The sequence below is a fragment of the Coloeus monedula genome, assembly GCF_965178545.1.
Source record: "Coloeus monedula genome assembly, chromosome: 12".
NCBI lineage: Eukaryota > Metazoa > Chordata > Aves > Passeriformes > Corvidae > Coloeus > Coloeus monedula.
Window position 1 is genome coordinate 9,901,809 of NC_138792.1, and position 22,390 is coordinate 9,924,198.

A 22,390-nucleotide genomic window follows, 5' to 3' on the forward strand; every position below is an offset into this window, starting at 1 on the left:
AAGAGAGAGAGAAATAAAACCCAAGAAAGAAAATTGATGTCCAGTACAGTTGCTCACAACTCACTGACCAACACCTGTCCCCCCATCAAGCAGGGATCAGCCCCTCCAGTCTGACTCCCTCCAGTTTACAAACTAGGCAGGCCTTCTGTGGTGTGGAATATCCTTTGGTGGGTTTGGGTCAGCTGTCCTGGCCATGCTCTCTCCTGTCTCCCTGTGTATCTACTCCCTGCAGAGCATGAGACTGAAAAATCCTTGACTGGGAGTGAGCACTAAAGAGCAACATCTAAAACATCAGTGTGTTATCAACATTATTCTCATACTGAATCTGAAACATGCACTGTGCCAGCTACTAGGAGGAAAATTAACTCTATCCTAGTCCAAACCAGGACAGTGCTGCTGACAGACAACTATGATGTGTGTAGGTATTTTAAACACCTCTTGAATACATAATTTTTTAAGTGGCCATGAAGTTTGAAGAAGAAAAAAAAAGAGCAAACCTCCTCCATACCTAAACCAACAGAAACTTCAGTTAAAATCTTCACTGCCTGAATTAAGTGTGCTGTGAGATCAAATACATTGTTTGCTGTTTACAACACATTTTCCATTAGTAGTATGGAAATGTGAAAAATGCATTTCAGGCAAAAGAAATAGCATATCTTGGCAGTGTGGTTTAAGTAGATTTCCTCTTCATTGAATAGATAAATGAAGTTTGCATAATGTGTTACTGAAAGTGTTGTTTCAACTGCTGCTCTATTACACTGTGATACCCACAGGAAATAGTCCATCTCTGGTACTCACCATCAAATCCAGTTTCCAGCTGGGATGTTGTACCTGCTACATACATTTAAATGCAGCCCTGTTTTTTCAGCTGTATTTCTCTTTTATATGTAAAAATATTGTTGGGCTTTGCAACTCGGAAGCAGTGGTTTGTCTTACTGCTAGTGGCAGATAATGGTTCTGTAACACAGCAGAGATTGCACTGACAAAATAGTATGAAAATATTTTCAAATGAGGAGGCAGAGGGGTTTTAAATCTAAAGTTAAATTTCATTGTGAGTGAGGGATGTACACATGGGTATTTTTCTCTTGTCCAGTAGGTATTGCAGATACGGAGTTCAGTGGAACTCAGTTTCTATGTTTTTTAGTGTTTCTGGGAAAGTTTTATTTCATTAAAAAGGCACTTAAAGGATTTTTTTTTGGATCCTTCTTTTGGAATGTTGGTGAAGCTCATATTGTAAATTATAATACTGAACAATAAATAGTTAATAGAAGATTGCCTAATCTCTGGAGGAACAGTAACAAAAAAGTGCACATATTTAATTTTAAACTTAGTAGATTGGCCAATTTTAGCTGTTCATAGAGATTGTTAGCTTTAATTGAAATTCCAAAATATTTTCAGTAAAGGGAGTCATGATGCTGGAATCCCAAAGCCTCTGCTACTGCACTGGATCTTCCTGAGCTCCCCAGTTTTGCAGAGATGATCCTGGGCTTTGCTCAGTTTGACATGATGTACAGCTGCAGTTTTTCAGGGTCATCCAAGGTGACCTGAGGGCTGTGGAAATGTTCTTGTTGGCTTAAACACCATTCAGACTAAATCTTCGGAAGGAATGGGGGACAATCCACATATATGGCAGAGAGGAAAGAAGGAGGGAGAAGACAAAGCTGAATGAACCATTCACTTGATTCCATAAAGAAGAAGGTGCTAAGGAGGTAGCTCCAGTGTGACTGCAGTTCCTTGACTGTAGTTTTCACATAATTTGTGTGTGGACTGATTCAGTTCTCACTGGAGAGAGATGGAACTTCCCATGACTTAGCTGAAAGCATCATTCCTCGTGCCACTCCCAGGCTGTATATAAATTTTTCTGGTTTATTTTTAAGAATAAAGAAGTGTGAAATGAGAGGGATTGAACTTTCAACTTCCAAAGAGGTGCTTTGTAACTCATTTATTTTCTTAAAATCTGAATTTGCTATTGCAGAAAAGCTTTTAACTTTGTTCCTTGAAGACAGAGTATTTTATCAACTGCTGTGTCTTTTATACATTTTGAAATAAGTTAGCCTTGCCTGCAATACTAATGGGCATCTGTCTCATGAGGGACCTGCTTTGCTTTGTAGACAGAGGTATTTGCAATGAGCTGAGAGAGGAAAGGTCTTTTTCTCATCTGATGTAGAGGGCCTATTTTTCATTTTCAGCATTCAATTAGAGCACTAAGGGCTTCTTGGAGAACACTATATCCAGCATAATGCATATTTTACTATGAAATAATACTTCTCTCTTATTGCTTAGTATCTGTTGGTCATCCACACATTTATGAGTCTTTTTTACACAGCTCTTTCTTCTTTACAGAACAGCGACAGGAAGGGGAACAGACTTAGCAGTTGTCACATCACAAGCTTGACAGTCATTAAATGTCATCATAAAGAGACCATTCATATTTCATGTCACTAACTATTGATAAGTGCTTTTGAAATTGAGGCTCCACTCTGCAGTATTTCATTAGAAATAGCCTATGAAGTTTAGAGGTTACTGCCATATATAATGACAGGGCTCTGCTTGGCCTGGACATTAAGGGACAGTCCAGATAAACACAAGCACCTGAACAACACCAAACTGAAAAAAAAGGGGTAAGTAGCAGATCCTACTTTCAATAGCTAGTAAAATACCTGTTCAGGAGTATTCAGAAAAAAATCTATAGGTTGTGAAAATTGATTTCCAACTTCCACCAGAGTAAGAATAGATAGGAAATAATCTTGCTTGATTTAACTTTTGTAACTTTTAGTCTCCCATCTTTCACTACCACTTGATACATAAAAGATGTAAACTATATGTGATTGTTAGAACTACACTAATTTCTTTAGTACCTGTGAGGTGAAGACAGCTGTGCTTGGAGAACTTTAGTCCAAGCTGTGTGCTGGGCAAGGAGGTTGAGAGGAAGCTCCTGCATCTCAGCAGGGGAAGAAATGGTCATTAGTAATCTAATGGGATTCTCTCATCTCTTATTAACTTGGCAAAGTTCTTATTCTGGAGATGGCATTTACAGGCTGTCTGGAGACATTCTGTCTCTTTGCACTGGCTGGCTGACACTAGTGAAGCTGGGAAACCACAGAGGAACCATGCAGACTTGGTATTTACTCAGAAACAATTTCACAGCAGTTAGTTGTTAGGTACTCAAAAACCTGAGCACAGTGAAGATTTGGGCACCAATTTGGGAAATCTTCTACCTTTCCTGTAAAAAAGATTACATGTATGTGTGTGTGTACATTCATACATCTGTGTGTGTATATTTGTATAAATGCATATACATATATGTATATGTATATATATGCACACATACATATACATATATATATATTTGTGTGAGTTAAGAGGAGTCATGAAAGCTCAGTGAAGCTGCTGAACACAATGGCTGTTATTTGTTCAGGCTGAAAAGTAAAGCCAACTCCTTCACTGACAGCCAGGAGACTAGTGGGATATTTAGAACAGAAGCCAAAGCTGAGCAACATAGACCAAGAAATTTTGGCACCTGAATGCTAAAAGTGGTATCAAGAAGCTTATACAATATAAGACTTTAAGCTAAGGAAAAGCTAAATATAGAAATAAGTTTTAAGGAAGCTTGGCAGCAAAACCAAGAGGTTGCAATATGACCTTGAAAACTACGTGACAAGAGAGTTCCTTTGGCTGAAGTGCCAGCTGGAATGAGGCAGGGAATTTCGATCTAAGTGTCCTAACATTAGTGTTCTAATATAGTGCTAATCATATCCTGCAGATGCCCAAATCAGGACTCAAGTTTCTTGTCCAAGCAGAAGCAATCAAAAAGATCCTGAAAGGACATTCAAAACTGTCCATATAGTGAGAGTGGAATACATTCATTTGAGTCCTTACATTAAGTCAACCTTTAGTTTAGGTGCTGGAGCCCAAGTGGAAGTGGGGAGGGAAGGTGAAGGGAAGAAGCTCAGTGAGAAGAGTTACAAGCAGCATGACATGAAGTGTCCATGGGTAGTGACACACTGAAGTATTTTACAGTGTAAGCAGACCTCTATTTAGACTCTTGAAATTGTTTCAGACAGTTGTTTCATAGAGTATATGTGCTATGGGCAGTGGGGATAAACTACACTGTGTCTGCAAGCTTTTAGCTTAATTTATATATTAAAAGCTGAAAGTGCTAAAAAAAATTAAAAAGTTTGCAAGGATTTTGTTAATACTATTTCTGTACCAAGTGTGATAGGCTTAGACAACCAGAAGAACATATCAAGCAATCACTTTGTAGAAATGGATCAGAACTTAAATTAAAATGTGCATTTTCATTGTCATTCAGCCTCTGCTACAGGAATTAAAAATACCATTTCTAACTAGTAAAGCACTTGTTTAAATGTCCCTTGAATTTAATAATTAGATGCAGTAGAGATGCATCCATTATAAGCTGACATGCAGCACTACTTTAGTGATGGAATCCGGTCAATTCCAGTAATGTCTGTGAGCACTGGTCTTTACTGGTCCACACATGGCCTCAGCTTTCACTCTCCCAGGACTACAGATTCAATTTCTGCTAGAAGGAATATAGTAATGTGTTAGTTATTTTCTAACGTGAGTTAACAAAGTTATTTTTGTATTGAACTGGCAGACTATATGCCTGGAGATTCTAAACTGGCCTCCAATTTGTGTGCCATGTAAAATATTACTGGATAAAAATGTCTGTTTATTTAATGAGATGTAAGACAGACCTTTGTTGTGCATGTACCTAAAGGAATGACTGACATGAGTATGAAAAATATGGATACTGAATAAATAAAAGCATAGATATATATTTTTTCAATATATTTTTGTCTGTGTAGTTGAACTGCAAAATTTCAGAGTAAACTCTAAATTTCCACTCCCACAAAAATGTTCATGTTCTGGATGCTCTGGCTTTAGGAAAGAGCAGAGAATTTAGCTGTACTCAATCAGGCCATGGATGTATCTAATCCGCCACCTCCTGCTCAAGCATGCCATGGTGCCAATCAAGGTGAAAGAATAATCATGCTGCAGGATCTCATCCCAGGCCAGGAATGCTCCTTCTGGAGGTCTGAACCCTGAGCTGTTCAGTTATTTGACACTGCATAGCTATAAACTTTATTTGTCTATTTAACCTTCTGAAAGCACTGCAGATAATATCACACAACAAACCTGAGTTAGTGTTATGTTACAAAAAAATAATGTTTCCTTTTCTTCCCTTTCAGTTTATATTTCCATTTACTGTCTTTTTCTGCTTGGACTGTACTGGAGATTTACAGGAATGCTCTGGCCAGTTATCCAAGGACTTTAATAATGTTCACTGCTGTGTGACCATTATTGATCAGCACCAAGCATAACAGTTGTATAAATACAGATAATTGAGAAAGCTTAATTTCATTAGTAAGAATTAATGGGTATACTCTCTACTGAAAAGATAATTTTGCATAAAAGTAATTAGGGCAATCAATTTGATTCTCATCAGTCATGTGCAGATTGCTGTATTCCTTGAATCTTTTTTTCTTCTTCCAAGCTGGAAAATTCCAGCTTTTTATTTCTATGCTTGTTTCTACTTCTCAGTATAATCAGTGCTTTATCCTTCTCTTAATCTCTTTGGCATATGATAATTGTTCATTAAAATGTGCATCTCTAAGTTCGTAGGTGATCTGGGCATAACTAAAACAATATACTTTGTAGAAGAAGTTATTGTTTGATTCTACAATTGTAGGTGCTATGTTGTCTTAATCTAAATAACTTTCTTTTGATGATCTATGACAAAAAGCATTTATCTTTGTAGTAAGTGTATAGCAACAAAAATGACAAATAAAGTTATTAAAATGCCAGTAAGTTTTGAATATATAACCAAACATATACATAGATGGGTTTATTAAAAAATAAATCCTTCTTTTTAAGCAATTTTAGTTACGAAACTTGTTGTAAATAAGACTTAGATTTAGATTATGATACATATTTCTTCAGAATTTATATTATTTTACTAGGATGCAAACATTTAGGAGAAACTTGCACTTTTAATCCTATAGTAGATAACACAGTATTTGTCTGATTATTATAAACTGACTGTGTGACTTGAGCACCAGAAATATTATATTACAAATGTTGAATTAATGTCCAACTTCTGCAACATTTGCATAGAATACTCTGACTAAATAATTGCCTGTGATTTTCAAACCTGGAATTAAAAACAAAAAAACAACAATATTTTTAGTCAGAACAGAATGTCAGCTTTTGAGACACATCTTTTAATTAGAAATTCGACAGGCATTTGAATTCCTGGCCTGCCAAGGGACAACTGTAACATTGAGAAGGGAGAGGCTTTATTCAAATCATTTGCTTCCCATAAGGTGAAGATTAGGTGTTTTCATGATCCCAGTATACAATCTGAAACTAATGGCACAAATTTTCAGTAAAATATTGTTTCAACTCTCTTCAAAAGATCTTTTCAAGTGCTTGTGACTTGTGGCTAATGGGACTGTCATAACACATAAGCAGGGCTGATCTGGGGGTCACAGCTCAGGTTTGGCCAACTGGCAGTGGACCAGGGCAGGTGCCAGGAGGTAACAGCAGCACACCACGTACTAAATATCCTAATTACACCCATGCTTGTGTGTCTGTGTGTGCTGGGGACATTCAACTAGTCACTCAAGTATGAAGGATTCCAAATGTGTGCGTTTTCATGTGTACTGTGTGTTTTGCTTTTCAGACAGGAAGTTCTAGAAATGCGAAATGCAAAATTCTGGTCCATTAGCCCATCTTCTGGCCTCCAGGTCTATAGTCTATCAAGTCTTTGGTAACTGTTCTTAACAGCCATCCATTATCTTCGTGTTAAAATCTCTTGAGTTTTGATATGGCTTATCTGCTGCACCAACTGTCTCTTCCATTTATTTTTCCTCCTGAAAATGCTTCAAGTTACACCCACATGCCTGAGTAAATAAGTAGAAGGCTTGGTGGATTAGATCTTAAAACATTTTGGCTACCCAGAGTTCAGGCTTGTGTTTCTATATCAGGCAATGTTTCCATTAGTTTTATGTGTGCTGAAATGCGGCTGTGACACAGCTGAATTTCAGAGCAAGCTTTTAAAAGGAGGTTTGTATGCATTTCATAAAATTGTCTCAAACACTTTCTACAGCTTTTGCAGTAATTGACTCAACTCAGAAAATCAACATTGGAATGTTGCCTTTCATCCGCTGTAAGAGAAAAAGGAAAATTTTTCTAGAAAGTCATGGTGAGGGGAACATATTTTGGGATCATTTTGGGGATACGAAGCCTGTGAAATTATTTCAGGTAAATTTTGGAGCTTTTTCTGAGGGACAGATTAAACTCAATAAAAGTGAATAGTATTTGGTGATATATTGCCTTAATGGCTAAGCCAGGATTCAAATATACCCAAACTTTTTTCTTAACAGTTCAACCCGTCTCTACTTTTAATTAGTTTTATGATGAAAAACAGAAACCAAAACTGTTGCTCCAGCAGAAAATCCACTTTTATGCTTGAATGGGCAGCTATAATGATTATGCAAACTAAAATTATGTACATTTCCTTTTTATTGCTCTAACTACAGAGAACACACTACTTTGCTGTAACCTCAAGTTCTTCCATTTTCTATTTCTTTCCTCAAAGAAAGCAAACCATTTTTAATTCTAGAAGTCAGGGCTTTTTTCCACACCTATATTTGAAAATATTTCAACCTTCTCAGTGATTTCTTGGAAATCTTTAGGTTTTTTCCTCAGCTTCACGTATTTTAGTATCATGTCTACTGCAGCTACTGATTAGATAAATGGGAAAAACTCGGTACCCGATCCTGATAGCACTATGACTTTTCCATGTATTTAAAAAAAAACTTATCTTTGTCGTGATCTTAGGGCTGAGGTTGTTTATATGACACAGCCATCTTAACTGCATGAAAGATAATAATTCTGCCTTCATTAGAATCTGATTGGTCAGAAATTTGCTACTGAAACAAAACAAAAACACAACAACAACAAAAACAAACAATCCCCAGAACACAAGAGCTTAAGTATGTCTGTGGCTGGTATAGCTACATCCCACAATGATGCCCTGAAAAAACCTTAAAGTGAAAATAGTTAGAAAAAAAGGCTGAGCCTGAGGGGAAAAAACACTAGGATGTAGCCAAATATGTCAGGAAGATTAACAGATTGGTTGGAAATGTTGGTTAATCTTAGCCTCTGCCATACACATTCCTGAGTCAAAACCTGAATATAGTACATAAATTCTTTATCAGTCCAGTGTTTACCCATTTGAAGTTGACTGAACACTTGCACCCTCTTGTTATACCCTGTACTGGATGCTAGATTTCTTTTTTTTCCAAAGTCTGAAACTTCTAAAGGATCATCACTTAATCTATTTAATTTAATTTTCTTTTAATATTAGAAGATATGTTCACACATTCCTCACAACATTGTCCTCTTGTCAGAGTCCTCTGTCCAACTTACTTTAAAATGTGGTCTTTGTCATGGGACACTTGGTCAACATTTTAAAACAAAGGTCTGAAATGGAATCTGAGACAAACATCCCAGATTTAAAACATGCACTTTCTGCCTCTAAAAATTGGTATAAAATTGTAATGGGAAAATAAAGCCTTCTACTTTCAAAAGAACTCTAGGCAATAGCTAAGGAATTGATGATCCTAATTCAGGGAATAAGGACACAGATATTACCATTGTATGTCTCAAATGATCTGTCACAAAGATAACACGGCAGCTACTTTTATGACAAATGTTTTTTATTTCTAAAGTTGCAGTTCTACTAAACTGATAAATAAAAGCACTTGGATTAGATTTTTCTGTCTCTCTTCCCCCCAGAGCACTAAATCTTCATTTTTTAGCCAAAGTATGGGTAGTCTGTTAATGTGCAGCCATAATTAAGTCAGTCTTATACTGTGGGTACTTAATACTTTGGGGCTTCTTTAGCTGCCAGCAGAGACCTCTCAATGAAGGCAGGGGCACTTCCTGACCCTGTTCATGGAGGTGCCGAGTCTACTTTGTACTTTTAGTGTATTTTTTCAGTGTAGGATTTGTCAGTCACTACACAGTTATCTGCCAGTAATAAAAGCTCTTCAGACTATCTCAAGATTCTTAAATTGATTACTTGAGAAAAAGCTTCCACCAGAAGTTGTGCTCTTGATTTTTTTAAACTGTGATATGTGTTTAAAGCTGTTTGAGAAGCATTACTCAAAAACCTTTGCAAGCAGAGACAAATCCTTAAACACTGGTTGTTTTATGATTTCTTGGTATTCTGATACTTCTTAACAGCACTACAGAAATGGCAAAAGTCACAGGGAAAGTGCTCTGTTTAGAAACTTCCTACCTATCTCTATCTTGTTTCAAAACAAGATATTGTTTGTGATTTATATGTTATCTGGCATCCAAAATGTCATATAATCCAAATATCATTAAATGCAGAAAGGTGCATTGGCCATTCTCTAGATGAGGGTGTCTGTCTCTCTATTTAGTTTGTTAGAATCTCCTATTCTAACAAAATCCACATGATAGCATTTGTGGAAATAGAAATGGCAATGATACACTACATGGGTATTCATCTATTTATCCTATGGCTGCTTTCACACCAGCCACTTTGGGACAATTTCTTTCAAATTTCTTTATTCCCAAAATAATATATATATATAACACACAGCTATGTGCACATTATAAATATATATATAAATTCTCTCATTTTTTGCTGCATCCCATCAAAAGATGATACAACACATTGGAGCTACAGCTGCACAGCTTGTGATGACAAACATCAAAATTTTTTAACTCTTTCCTTATTTTGATGGATGCAGCATGAGTTGGCAGTGTGAGCTGTTGTTCCTATCCAGTATAACTGAGAAGGTTCTCTCTATTCTCCTCAACTAAACTCTTTGAAGGCTCAAACTATGCATAAATGCAATCTCTTAATTATTTACTTTTTTGCCTGACTAGAAAATAGCAGTTCTATATAATGAAAACTCTGAATCTTTAGTCTGCAGTCTAGCAGACATTTAATAGATAAATGGAATTCAGGTTAAATGATAACACAGAGCAGAAACTATCTGATTCAAACTGAAATTCTCTGCAATTGGTACAGATATTCCCATTATATCTGATTGCCAAATAACAGAGTGCCTTTCACAAGGGTCACTTAAATCCTGAACTTTATAAAATTTGACATCTTTGTATTGATGTGGTGTGGGTTAACCAAAGGTCTGATCTGAAGTACTCTGAAGTAAATAGAAACCTTAGCACTGATTCTAGTAAGCTACTTTCTAGACTTCAAAAACTCTCAATCTTCAGTTTATTTCTCTGGATAAACCTAGAGACCTGAGAGTTAAAAAGAGGGAACAATCAAGTTGCTTGACATTAGATTGTCAGTCATGTGATAAGATTTAACTTTCAGCAAAGAACTCAGCTGAGTTGGAGACATAGAGTCATAGAATCATTTAGTTTGAAAAAACCTCTAAGATCATCAAGTCCAACCATTAACCAGCACAACCAAGTCCACCACTAAACCATGGCCCCAAGTGCTACATCCACATATCTTTTAAATCCCTCCAGGAATGGTGACTCCACAACTGCCTGGGCAGCCTGTTCCAGTGTTTTCAGTACAGTAGCAATCCTTTCAGTAAAGAAATTTTTCCTAGTATCTAATCTAAACCTCCACTGGCACAACTTGAGGCTGTTTCCTCTCATCCCATCACTTGTCATGTGAGAGAAGAGACCAACCTGGCCAACAGGCTCCAATCTCCTTCGAGTGGTGTCAGCCACCCTCCCAGCAGTGAAGAATGTTCCTGTCCAAGAGAATGCTGTTGGAAACAGCAAGAAAAATTCTTTAGCAAAATCCAGGTAGACAACATGCACAGACTTTCCCTCTTCTGCAGATTAATTTCTTTTGTCATAGAAATTAATACAACTACTCTTTGAAGTGAGGAAGCAGCAGTGTGATGATTTTGAGGTGAGGTGCATCACTGCAGTGTTGTATTAATTGTGAAGACATTTGTGTGCTTTTTGGAGTTTCATGTTTGTTCTAACTCTTCTGAATGCTGTCTCAGTGGTGTTCATCTTAGCAGCACTAGACAGATGAAACAGTCTGAAGTCTTTCCTGAAAGGGCCATTACATTGCCTGTTGCAAAGGCACAGTGATTTCTAGGCAGCCTGAACTGGTGCAATTCAGTCAACCTAAAATAAGAGCATGATTGCATTGAGCTGGGCATTAGGAAACTTAAATAGCTTTCTCAGCTTTGGAGTTTGTGTTAAATCTGGAGAGCCATCAGGTATTGACATATTCCTGCTTGTACTGAGTGAAAGGCATACCTCCTTAGCCACCTTTTATCTCTCTTCTCTTCCAACCCACCTCTGCTTTGCTTTCTTCTGTTCTCACTTTCTCACTTCTTTTGTCCAACAGCTGGCTTTATACCATTCCTGAACCAAACTAAGTTCCTGCTCTCTGCCATTGTGAAGGCATCAGCTATGCTTTCCTCATGGGCATGGGAAAAGCAACATATAATAGATATTTGGCTGGATGATGATTTTCAGTTAGAGTCGGTATAAACTGATACAACTTTTGACCTATACCAAGATAGCAAAGTTTATATTAAAAAGCCCTAATCCTTATAGTTTGTCAAATGAAAAAAAAAGTTTTTTCACATTAGATATAGGGTAACAAGGCAGTAATTTTAGAGTAGGAACTGGATTCCATTAACATTGGTAAAGTCTCTAAGATGTCACAGCAAAAAAATCATCCTTCATTAGGAGTTTAGTGGCAATTTTCAATTTCAGGATAATTTATGCTTGCTTAACATCCGGGTTGATCTCTACACCTCCTGATAAACAACTTTTTGAGATTTATTACTTCACATATATTCAGTAACCTAAGCAAATATGGGTTGCAAAGAAATATGAGGGTACCAGAGTTCATTGCCTTTGCACATTTACGAGTCTTATTGTCTTTGATGAATTAATCAGAGTAGTAAGAATCAGAAAAGGAAGTTTATTGGACAGGGTAGAGCTGAAAAGTCAGGGAAGTTGCAAGTCTATTAAAAATTGCTTAATAAAATCAACCAGTTTCTAGTGCATTGTTTTTGAATTATATGACTCCTATCACACAGTGAAGTTTAAAATCCTTATCGAACTTTAGGATCATTCATGCTTTGGCTGAGTCTTGAACCTGGAGCACAGCAGTTGACAAGACTCAAGTGCAAAGAATGATGAACTTGAGTGAAATCAGAGGAATGAAAGTTGTAGCAAAACAAGGGTATGAACACTTGTGAGCAGGTAAGAAGTGCAGCTGTGAAGTTTTGAAGAGCTTCCTGTTCAAGTGTTGTGGGGAATATAACAGTAACAAGACTTTTTCAAACATTGATCTGTCTGTCTGTGTCTTTCAAGCATTTGTTTTTCAGTAGTTAGTGTTTCATTGCAAGCAATGTATTTTCAATAATATCTCAATAGAAAAAAAATGCTGTACTGTAGTAGTACTCAATTATTCTATTTATTGGAAAAAAATGTTATGCACCACAGCTTTTATTTTTTATTGAAAAATATGTCTTAAATGCATCAAGTTTTTTATCCATCAGAAAATTCTTTTTCAACCAAGTGACTTAGTGATCCCAGTTTTCCAGCAATAACTCTGATACTGGCAGGAAGATCTGAATTCTCACCTCATTTCAGGATCTCATATAAAAAGGTCTTGTGGGTTACCTCAAAATTCTTTGAGGCTGCTTTGAGTGCCATGACTTGTTTTTTCATGCTCTTTTTTGCTTTGTAGAAAAATTTAAATATAGACGGGCTTGTATCTGATAGAAACAAGGAGTCAAACTTCTGAATTAATTTAAACTGTTGATGACTGATGTTAATATATGGTAGTTGAACGTACTGATGTTCATCCAGTTAAACTGCCTGGATAAGAATAAATTGTTCTGTTTGGAGGAGCCTTTCAGGATTCTGGTCCAGAAATATAATCTTACCTCTTTTAGGAAGAACTTTACTGCCCAACCTAGCAAAAATTATCTTACAGCAAAAAATAACCTTACAGCAGCTCCCAGTCAGTGTAGAGCGTTCAGTTTGTAAACTGGGCAGAAACACCAATTATGTGTAGTGGTTTGGTTCAAAATACCCATTACTTACTTATTTTGCTTCTGTGAGATAAGAATTAGGAGAAAGCAAAGCAGGCACAAAACTTAAAAGAATATGAAGAAGTTTATTAACAGACCTAAAAGAAAGAAAAAAAGTCAGACTAAACCTTCAGAACACTTCTCTTCCCCCCACCTTTCTCCCTTCTCCCACTGACAACATAAAAAGACAACCCTTGAGATTTTCAGTCAGTTTACCACCTCTATAATAATCTTTTTCAGTTCACTTAGGGAGAGGAGTCTCTCTTGCTCATGCTATGGAGACATCTCCACAACAGTTCTCTCATGGCTTCAATATCACAGCGAGACAGCCGCCTGGGTTGGTTCTCTGCTCGCATGTGAAAGTCCCTTCCCTTGTCTTACAGCTTTCCCCACAACTGTTTTTGAGGGTCCAATCTTGAGTTAATGGGGTACCATTTTAAGGATGAGCTGTTCAGAAGCAAAGGTTCTCTTCACTTATCTCTGGAAGCATCTTCATCTCTAGGAACAGAGGTCTTCTTCTTCCCTGGGAGCAAAGGGTCCTCATCACTTTCATCTCCCTCTGTTCAAGCTTCTCATCAAATCACGGCTACTTCAACATTTGCTTGTTTCAGCACAGGTACTTCAGCTCATGGTTGTGGTATGAACGCTCTACCCCCCCAATGCTTTCTTGAAATTACAATGGGTACTCTGATGTATCATAATCCATCACCATAGCTTTACAACAGAGTTTCAGCTTCGAGGTTTGAAGCATCTCCTCCTTCTCCTCTCTCAAGGTTTCAGCTCTTCCTTCTTCGCTGACTTTGGTGTCTTTATGGTGTTTTCTTCACGTGCCTTCACTTTTCTCTTTCCTCTGACTCGGGAGAGGATTGATGTCTGGAGGCTTCATCTGTTCTGGAGAATCTTACAGCACTAAGAGAGTTAATCTCACCCGGGCCTTGCAGCTGCAATTCGCCTTTTGCCGTTGGGACACCTAATTTCTGCCGGGTGGCGGCTGGAGCTCGTTTCGGTGTAGCATTTTATTTCAGCGGCTGCACTGGGAGGGGCTGGCCGAGCCGTGGGGCCGCCTGCACAGAGCAGGGCGGCGGACGGAACAGGGCTGCGAGGCTCCGGGGTGACTGTCTCCCGGCCAGCCTGGCCTGCACTGAGGGGCAGAAGCGGCTGAGATCTCACCTAAGCCACGCCGTGGCCAACCTGGCAGGGCCGCACCGAGCAGGGCTCAGCCTGGCCCCGCTGGGCCGCGCGGGCCCCCAGTTACCTGTCCAAAAGCCGGAAGCAAGAGAGCTTTCCCGGGCTCTGTTCGTTCTTAAATGTGGACCACAGAGGCGTGCCAAGCTTCTTAAGTGGCTTTAGAAAGTTGCCAATATTCAAACTAGCCAGCTGATTGGTTCTGTGGGGTCTAGAGGAAGCTGTAAGCACCTCTTTGCAAAGAATCATTTCCGTGGCTGATGGAGTTGTCTTTACTAAAAATCCAAACTGTGCTAAACCATGACAGTCAGTTACCCAGAAATGGCCCTTGTGAGCTTTTTCTGCCCTCCTGCGCAACGGGAGTCTGGGAGCACAGGGGTGTGGATTCCCAGCCTCTCTGCTACACTAGATTTAGAGTGAAACTGGCTGCCAAATATGTGCCATCTCATCAAGAAATACAATAAAAGAATGATTAGCACTGGTACAGGTTGCCCAGAGAGGTGGTAGATGCCCCATCCCCAGAAATATTCAAGGTCAGGCTGCACAGGGCTCTGTAAATAATTTAATTTCCTATTAGAACATCCTGAAAAAAGCTCCCATGTTTTCCATTTTTTGTTTTGGTGTTTGGGGCTTTATGGGGGATACAGAGGTGTTGCCAAACATAATCAAGAACTATCAATATGAATATTTTTTCCATTTAAAAGAGCTTCAGAGAAAGTGAAGGGACAGTTAGGATGTTCTGCTAATGTTTTGTAGCAGATTTGCAGTGAGATAAATTATGTTTTATATATCTGCCTTCTTATTTTCCTCATTTTTATATGCTAATGATTATTGCTATGCAATATTACTTTTGAATTGGAACAGGAAAATTCTAAACAGATACAGAATTGTTTCACTTAGGTTATCTGTAGCAGAAACGTAAGCAGTGGGAATTTTTGTCTCTGATCTATGAGACTTTTGTTGCATGTAAGACTTTGATTGAAGGAGTTGATATCTTATTCTGTAGCAAAATAAAACTCCTGTTAATACTGCTGCTGTAATAAGAAACAATCATTTTATATATATACATATATATATATATATCTGTAAACTCCTGTACTGAGCCTATGCGAGGATCTGGCCTGGGAGTATGTGAGGAAAGAAGGTAAAATCTGAATCTGTTTTTCATCACCTCTTAGCTAAAACATTTCTCAGTTTGAAAGTTATCTTAAACTGCATTGCAAACTGAAAAGGTGCTTGTTTATTTTGCTGAAGTAATTTCAGACTAATAGTGAGTGATTAACAGCATAACGTTACTGATGTTGATTAGGCACTGTACTTACATTTTTCTCAATTTTCAGGGAAACTAGTTACATTTGCATCTTGTTAAATGAGATAGGAAAGAAGTTCTATGAATTTATTTTCATGACATCATGGCACAGTTAAGATTCTTTAAATAGCAAGGCATCCTATTAGACATGAACGATTTTGAAAATAATTATATCCATTTTAATGAGGGGGAAATACTTTACTGTCATTGCACCGCTGTTCTGCCACGTGGTATGTTTGCAATCAGCTTTTTAATTTCTGCCTTCCACACCAAACAGTCCTGAGAGCTCACAGAGTACACGCTGTGGGGGAGGAGCTCACACCTTCAGTGGTATTGAGAGGAGGCCACACCGCCCTGCCAGTATGGTCTAATTGGAGCAGGGTTATTCCAGAAAAAGGATAATTGTGAAATTCGGTTTTAAGTAGACTTAGAATTCTCTCCATTTTAGCACATTTTTTGGTCAGAGTATGAGGTCTGGTAACACTCCACCTTGAAGGGACATACTAAAAAGATGTTCGGAATAGTATTAAGACTCTGATTTTAGTAAGAGGGACTGTAATTTCATCATAAATGATGGAAAGTATGGTTGACGCCACTTTCCTGGTGTTTGAGTAACATAATGCATTTAGTGAATACAATGAATTCATTATAAAGAAAATATTGCACACACATTGTAATTCAGACTGAAAAGCTCTATTTACTCAATTGGAGGCAAGCTTTTCATAAAACAGATGAATAATTTATGTCACTTTTTTGCTGCTAGCTGTTTATATGCCTTCTAGTATCCCATAGTCCTTCTCAGATAACTATTTACAGTTTTATACAGAAAGAGATTAAATGTCTCATTGAAGGTCACACAGGAAGACTAACGAAACCAGGAATTACACAGAGATCTGTAATAATTATCTAGTTTTATATTTACTTAACACAATTTTCTAGCACTTCAATTCTGGCTGTTTGGTTGGGCCATAGCCAAAGTCAAGCCACCTTTCCTAGCTTGACAAGAGATCTGTGTGTTACTGTTACATCTCCCGTGATGACAAGCTGTAATCAGAACCAAAGATTGTCTTAAACTAGACTGTATCATAAACTCATGTGCTTTTCACAATATCTTAGCTCTTTACAAGATCTGATAGAATGTTATTTGATGTAGTTTCAAAATCAAAAGTTATATTTTGTCAGGCATATTTTGTCAGTGAATTTTTCAACAGACTTTTACTTTAAATAACTTTAGATACTTTCTATACTATGCTGAAATATGTCCTCTGAGGAGGTTCATTTGTCTTTTACCTTGCCAATTCAATGATAAAAATATGAACTGAGAACATAGAGGGAAGAGAATAAAAAGTAAAATTCAAATGACTGTTGCTTTTTCTTACATTGTAATTATTTCATGCTCAAGTAGATAAACAAAAAAACACAGTCCCCTCTTTGTTTTTTTGCAATTTCTGAGATTTAGCAGTGGTAACACAGACACTCTGGGTATTCTTTATACATTTGGGGAGACCTGAGCATGTATTTTAGGTTGTACTATCCTATTGGAAAAGAATTTATCTCTGCTGAATCCTCTTCAAAAGCAAACCCAAAACCTTGCAATTTTTTTCCTAGCCTTTCTGTTCATCTTAGGTACATGAAGTTGTTAAAAAAGAAGGAATGATTTTTTTTTTTATATTTTCACATCTGTTCTCATTTCAAACAAACAACAAGTAAGTTCCAGGGCAGGGATTATTCCCCTGGAAGTCAGTTGTGTTTCCAGTATACCCTTCACAGATGTTTGACCTTGCTGCTTTCCTGCCCATAAAAGCCGTATTTGCTATAGAACTTCTGGCTCTATGAGAAACAATCCATCAGTTTTACAGATGCTACAAACACTTCAATTCTCTACAAAGTTAACAGTATCACAGTAACTCTCACATTACCAGTTCTGTTTTCAAATAATTGACTTAGGAACAAGTATTATTTGGCCCAGCTTATGGCCACATCGGGCCAAGTAACTCATGACACAGAGCTCAGGGCAGGGGAGTGCTCTATGGATATCACAGCAAGCTGTAACCCTGGGCCCTCTCTCACTTCCCAGTTCAGATCAAGGTGGAGACTTTTAGGTCAGTCACAAAGGAAATGTGAAGCTTCATGGTGAGGTCCTTAAGCCCACATTGGCCAGTTTAAAAATACAGGATTAATTTCGTGGAGCATGGATACTACAGACTGGCTTCCATGTCTTGAGTGCTCACCTAGAGGACGAAGTCATGTTTTTTCTACCTCAGGGAAGATGTGATTTGTTGTTGTTGTTGTTGCTTTTTTAATTTATTTTTTAATTATTATATTTTTTAGCACAGTAGAAAATGTTCCAGACCTGAAGGTCCCACACCCAGAAAAGTCTTACATCTTTGAGTGTTCTCCTAGGAAGCCCCTGCAAGCTTGGAAATAATGTTAATTAAAAGGTGGTCATGTGCTCTAGAGAGGGTTCATCTAATGATAAACTGCTCTAAAATTTGAACTGCTGACTGTTCAATTCTTCCTAAGCACAGATGATCCGACCCAGGCTAAAGGGGTCAGCAACATGAGTGCAGGATGCCAGGGACCATGAGCAGTTGATTAAGGGAGATTTTTTAAAGCAGCATTTGAGCTTAACGTTTGAGGCATTGCTCCATTGATGTTAAAATGCCTACCTCTGCTAGGAAACCTTTGGTGAAGTTCATATATTAATTTCAGTGTCATTTATATCTGAGTCCCTCAGTGGAAAGACATAAACAATTTTTGAATCTATTCTAAATTGAAGTATTTATGATGAAATACTGAGATTTTAATGATGTCACATTTCATAAATCTAGGTGATGCTGGTATTGTCAAACTAATATTAAAAAGGGAGAAAAATATCTGTCGTCTTTGTCATCATTGCCATCACTTACTCTGAACACTTTGACATAAAAAGACTGATCATTTCCTGAGTGCTCATTTTATCAATTAAATAATGGCAGAAGTGTCATGTAGCTTATTATTCAATACATATAGATACAGTCATATTCAATGTTGTGCAGTAAAACAGTGAATAATTTATCAAGTGACTTGTTTGTGAATGTTCTGTAATCAATTTAGAATTTTCTATGAGTTCCTTATTTCAACTGTATTCTAAATGACTTCCGTGAATTCCGTTGCCAATTACTCAAGCTATAACCTTTTTTGAGAACTGTCAACTAAGGTTGATAGTTTTAATGTCAGTTTCGAGAAAGGAATTTTGCATGTATTAGGCTTCTATTCTTATAAATTCATGACAAAGTCTTAGATTAGAATGCAAATTTTGTGTTTAAATTGAGGGGGTTTCCCCCCAACAAATATTGTTCATTGATGCATTGAAAGCAGTTCATACTGACTGGAACATGGGTAGAAATTTAACAGGAAAGGACTGGTGGCTGCAGCAAAATGTTTGGCTGTGCAAAAACATTCTATCCAGATCAGCAAATACATGCTTGTCCTAATGCTGCCACCGATAGAGCATAGGTCCCATGTTTCAGTGGCAAGAGCCTTGCAATGTATTTTTAAAGACACAGTATTTTCTTGAGGGGGTTTTTGAATCTGCTGTTTAGAAGGGACAGCAACACTGGTTGATTGTGTGTAAGAGCACTGTACAATTCTTTTCCTATTCAGCTTTCACAATACCAGTCAAACTTAATTGATAGGACATCTGTAAATCTATTTATATGTTTCTCATTAGCATAAACCAAAGACTATTTATGCAGTGACTTTTTAAAAGTATAGCAAAATATAACAACTAGAAGAAAATAATTTTTTTGAATGCAGAATTTTAATCCAATTTTGTGGAGAAAACTTCTACTTTTAGTCATTTTGCCATTCACTCATATGTTTGAAAGTGAAAATAGAAACACATGCCAGACTAGTTTGATCAGTTGTGCTGTATCTTTCAGTACCATAAATTAAATCTAGATATCTCAGTTTAAAACACATGACTTTTAGACAATATTTTAGTCAAAATGTCCTATGTCCTTTTCTTCTGTCATATATATGTCATTTCAGTGGTTTAACTGTATTGAGGTTATTGGCATAAAAATATTGAGTGTTTTGTTTGTTAATCATTGCTGAAATTACCTTAAAGGCAAGATTAATAGACTCCACACTTTGTTCTGGTCTAGAAAATGAACATAAATCAAGACATGGTGCTTTTCTTCCTCACATCTATGTTAGATATAGAGTAAGCATTTTCTAAATCACTTGGAAATGTTCCTGATTGATGTTAGTGATAAATCCTCATATAATCATCATGTTGCTTAAAATTTAGGATAAATTCAAAGAATTCTTTGTGTATCACTTTAATTACTTTTCAGAGATTAAAATACTGGGTTTTAATTATGTTGTTCCAGGGAAAGACAGAAAAATAATGGAGTATTTTCTCTGTCATCCATCAAGTTATTAAGGTGATAAGAAAAGGGCACTAGAGTCTGTTCAGGGATGTGGAGAATGCAGGTGAATTGTGTAACACTTTGTGGGATTTGTGTTTGCATGGGCTAGAAACAACTGGAGCTGCAGCTTAAATGCCATTTCAGAGCAAAACCAGCTCTGGTCCCAGAACTGGAATTGTCAGTCCTAGCAATAACAGCCCCCATCTTTGCTAGTCTCATAAACATCCTGTGGAAAAAGCAGGCTGCAAACCTTTCCAGATTTCCAAAGCAAGGTGCAATATATGTTCCATTCCTTTGATCTAAAGTTTGCTTCCAATTTTGTACATGCATTTTAAAAAAGTCACATATACCCCTTTTAAAAGCTCTCCCTGAAAGCGTGGCACACAAGATTACTCTGAGACACACTTGGTTTTCCACTATATTGCACTTTGTAGATTCTGAAAGGGACTAAAAGTACTTTAGGTTGCAAACATTTCTACCACTAATGTAGCTGATGCATTAAAGGGAAATAGATTTGTTCACATCCAGACTTAATGCAGTCTTTTCTTTAAGTGTCCTCCATATGACCCTATAAAAGAGTTCATTTTTTCCTTCATGGGACCTAAAAACAGTGCTGAGTCTTCTGATGGACATTCTTCATTTCAGCCATGGCTTCCATTCCTCTTAGGCTTTTGACCTGAGCTCTGCCTTCCAGCTTGCTCTGTGTTTGGCTTGATGAGTTAGCGCTTCATGCTCTCCTGGTCCTATCTTATATATTTTTTTTCTAACAAAGCGATAGTAAGAATAGTTCTAGGATTTTTGCCAAAAGTAACTTCCAACGCTCAAATAAATCAGGAAATATTTCTACCTTTCTTAAAGCTGAAGCTTCCAGATTCCTCAGAGCACAGATTGCATTCCTGAATGTCTACAAGGCACTGAAAACTTTAAAATGTACCTTCACAGAACTGGAAGTCTTTGCAAATCTCACTTCTTCTTTGCTCTGAATAAATGTGGTAGCTTTGCAAGAGACCAGACAAAATGGATTATGTTCATCTAGTCTCCTTAAAGAACATGAGAAAAGATCCAGATAATACTTCCTAATTGTACATTTTATAAATGACCAGCCACTGTGAAAATTGACTTTTAGCTGAATAAAAATCTGGCTTTCCTGTTTTCAACATGGAGGCAATCTCTACTGAAGTTTACAGTACTCAGAATTATTATTTTAATTTCAAACCAAAACTACTTAAAGTCTGTACATTATATAATAACCATGATTTTATGTCACACTGCCACTTTGCAGCTATTCTGTAAACTCCAAACATCTTTTCATGCAGGAATTGCATCTACCACATGGTTTCAAAATGAAATGTTCTGTTACTGTACTATGGACAGTGCAGCCTGAAAATTCTTTAATGCAGCAGACATTGAGAATTGCTTCCCTTAGATCAGCAGTGTCTTGTGCTCACTCACTGCCTAATCACTGTGTCTCCTATTTAGCAGCAAAAATAAAGCAAAGCATGAATTAGCAGAAAAACTCAGTCACTGTCCCTTTTAATGCAATTATTTCATTAAAGACCAAAAAACTTTCACAGATAAACATCATTCCTAGGGTAAATATTGTAAGAAAGGAAGATTAGACAGGCTATAATGTGCAAGCTTATAATGACCTGCCCTTGGACTGCCATGCCATCATGTCTAAAACATGTTGAAGTTTCATGAACTTGTGAATGGCACAGGTTTTTCAGTGTCTGAGTGAAATTTCATGAGGCTAGAAATTTGAAGCATTTTTCAAGAGTAACTTATGTAATGAATTTTCAGGTTTTAAAGAGCAAGTTGGGCATGATTGTTTTAGTCCTGTGCAAAGCAGGACTTAAAAAAAAAGGACTTCCTTCTTGAAGGAAAGCATCACAAAATTTTAATATAATCAATCTGTATCACAGGCCTGGGCTAATCAAGATTTTAATTAAAAGTTTTAACCAGCCCATGGTAAAAATATGATGATGATGAAAACTGTGTTGCTATTTTTTACTTTCCTTTGACTAAACTTTTTGTGAATGCCAGCTTTTCTCAGTATACTGCAGACTAATTAGTCATGCAACAGGTATAAATGGATACCTGAAATGAGGAAGCCTTCAAAACTATGATTTTACAAATACTGCTCCTACTGATTGTTCTGATCCCTACTTTCTTTCAACAGATGGGAGGGAGGTAGTTATTTGTGCACTGTAGAAAAGGGATTAGGAGAACTATGGAGTTTACTTATTTATGGTCACTTCCACAGATTTTACATTACTGAGCAATGCATTGAAAGCCTCTGTGCATAATTCTCAGGCTCACTGAATTTTCATCTTGAGTTTATTCTCTGTTTACCAGAAGCTGTGAATTTA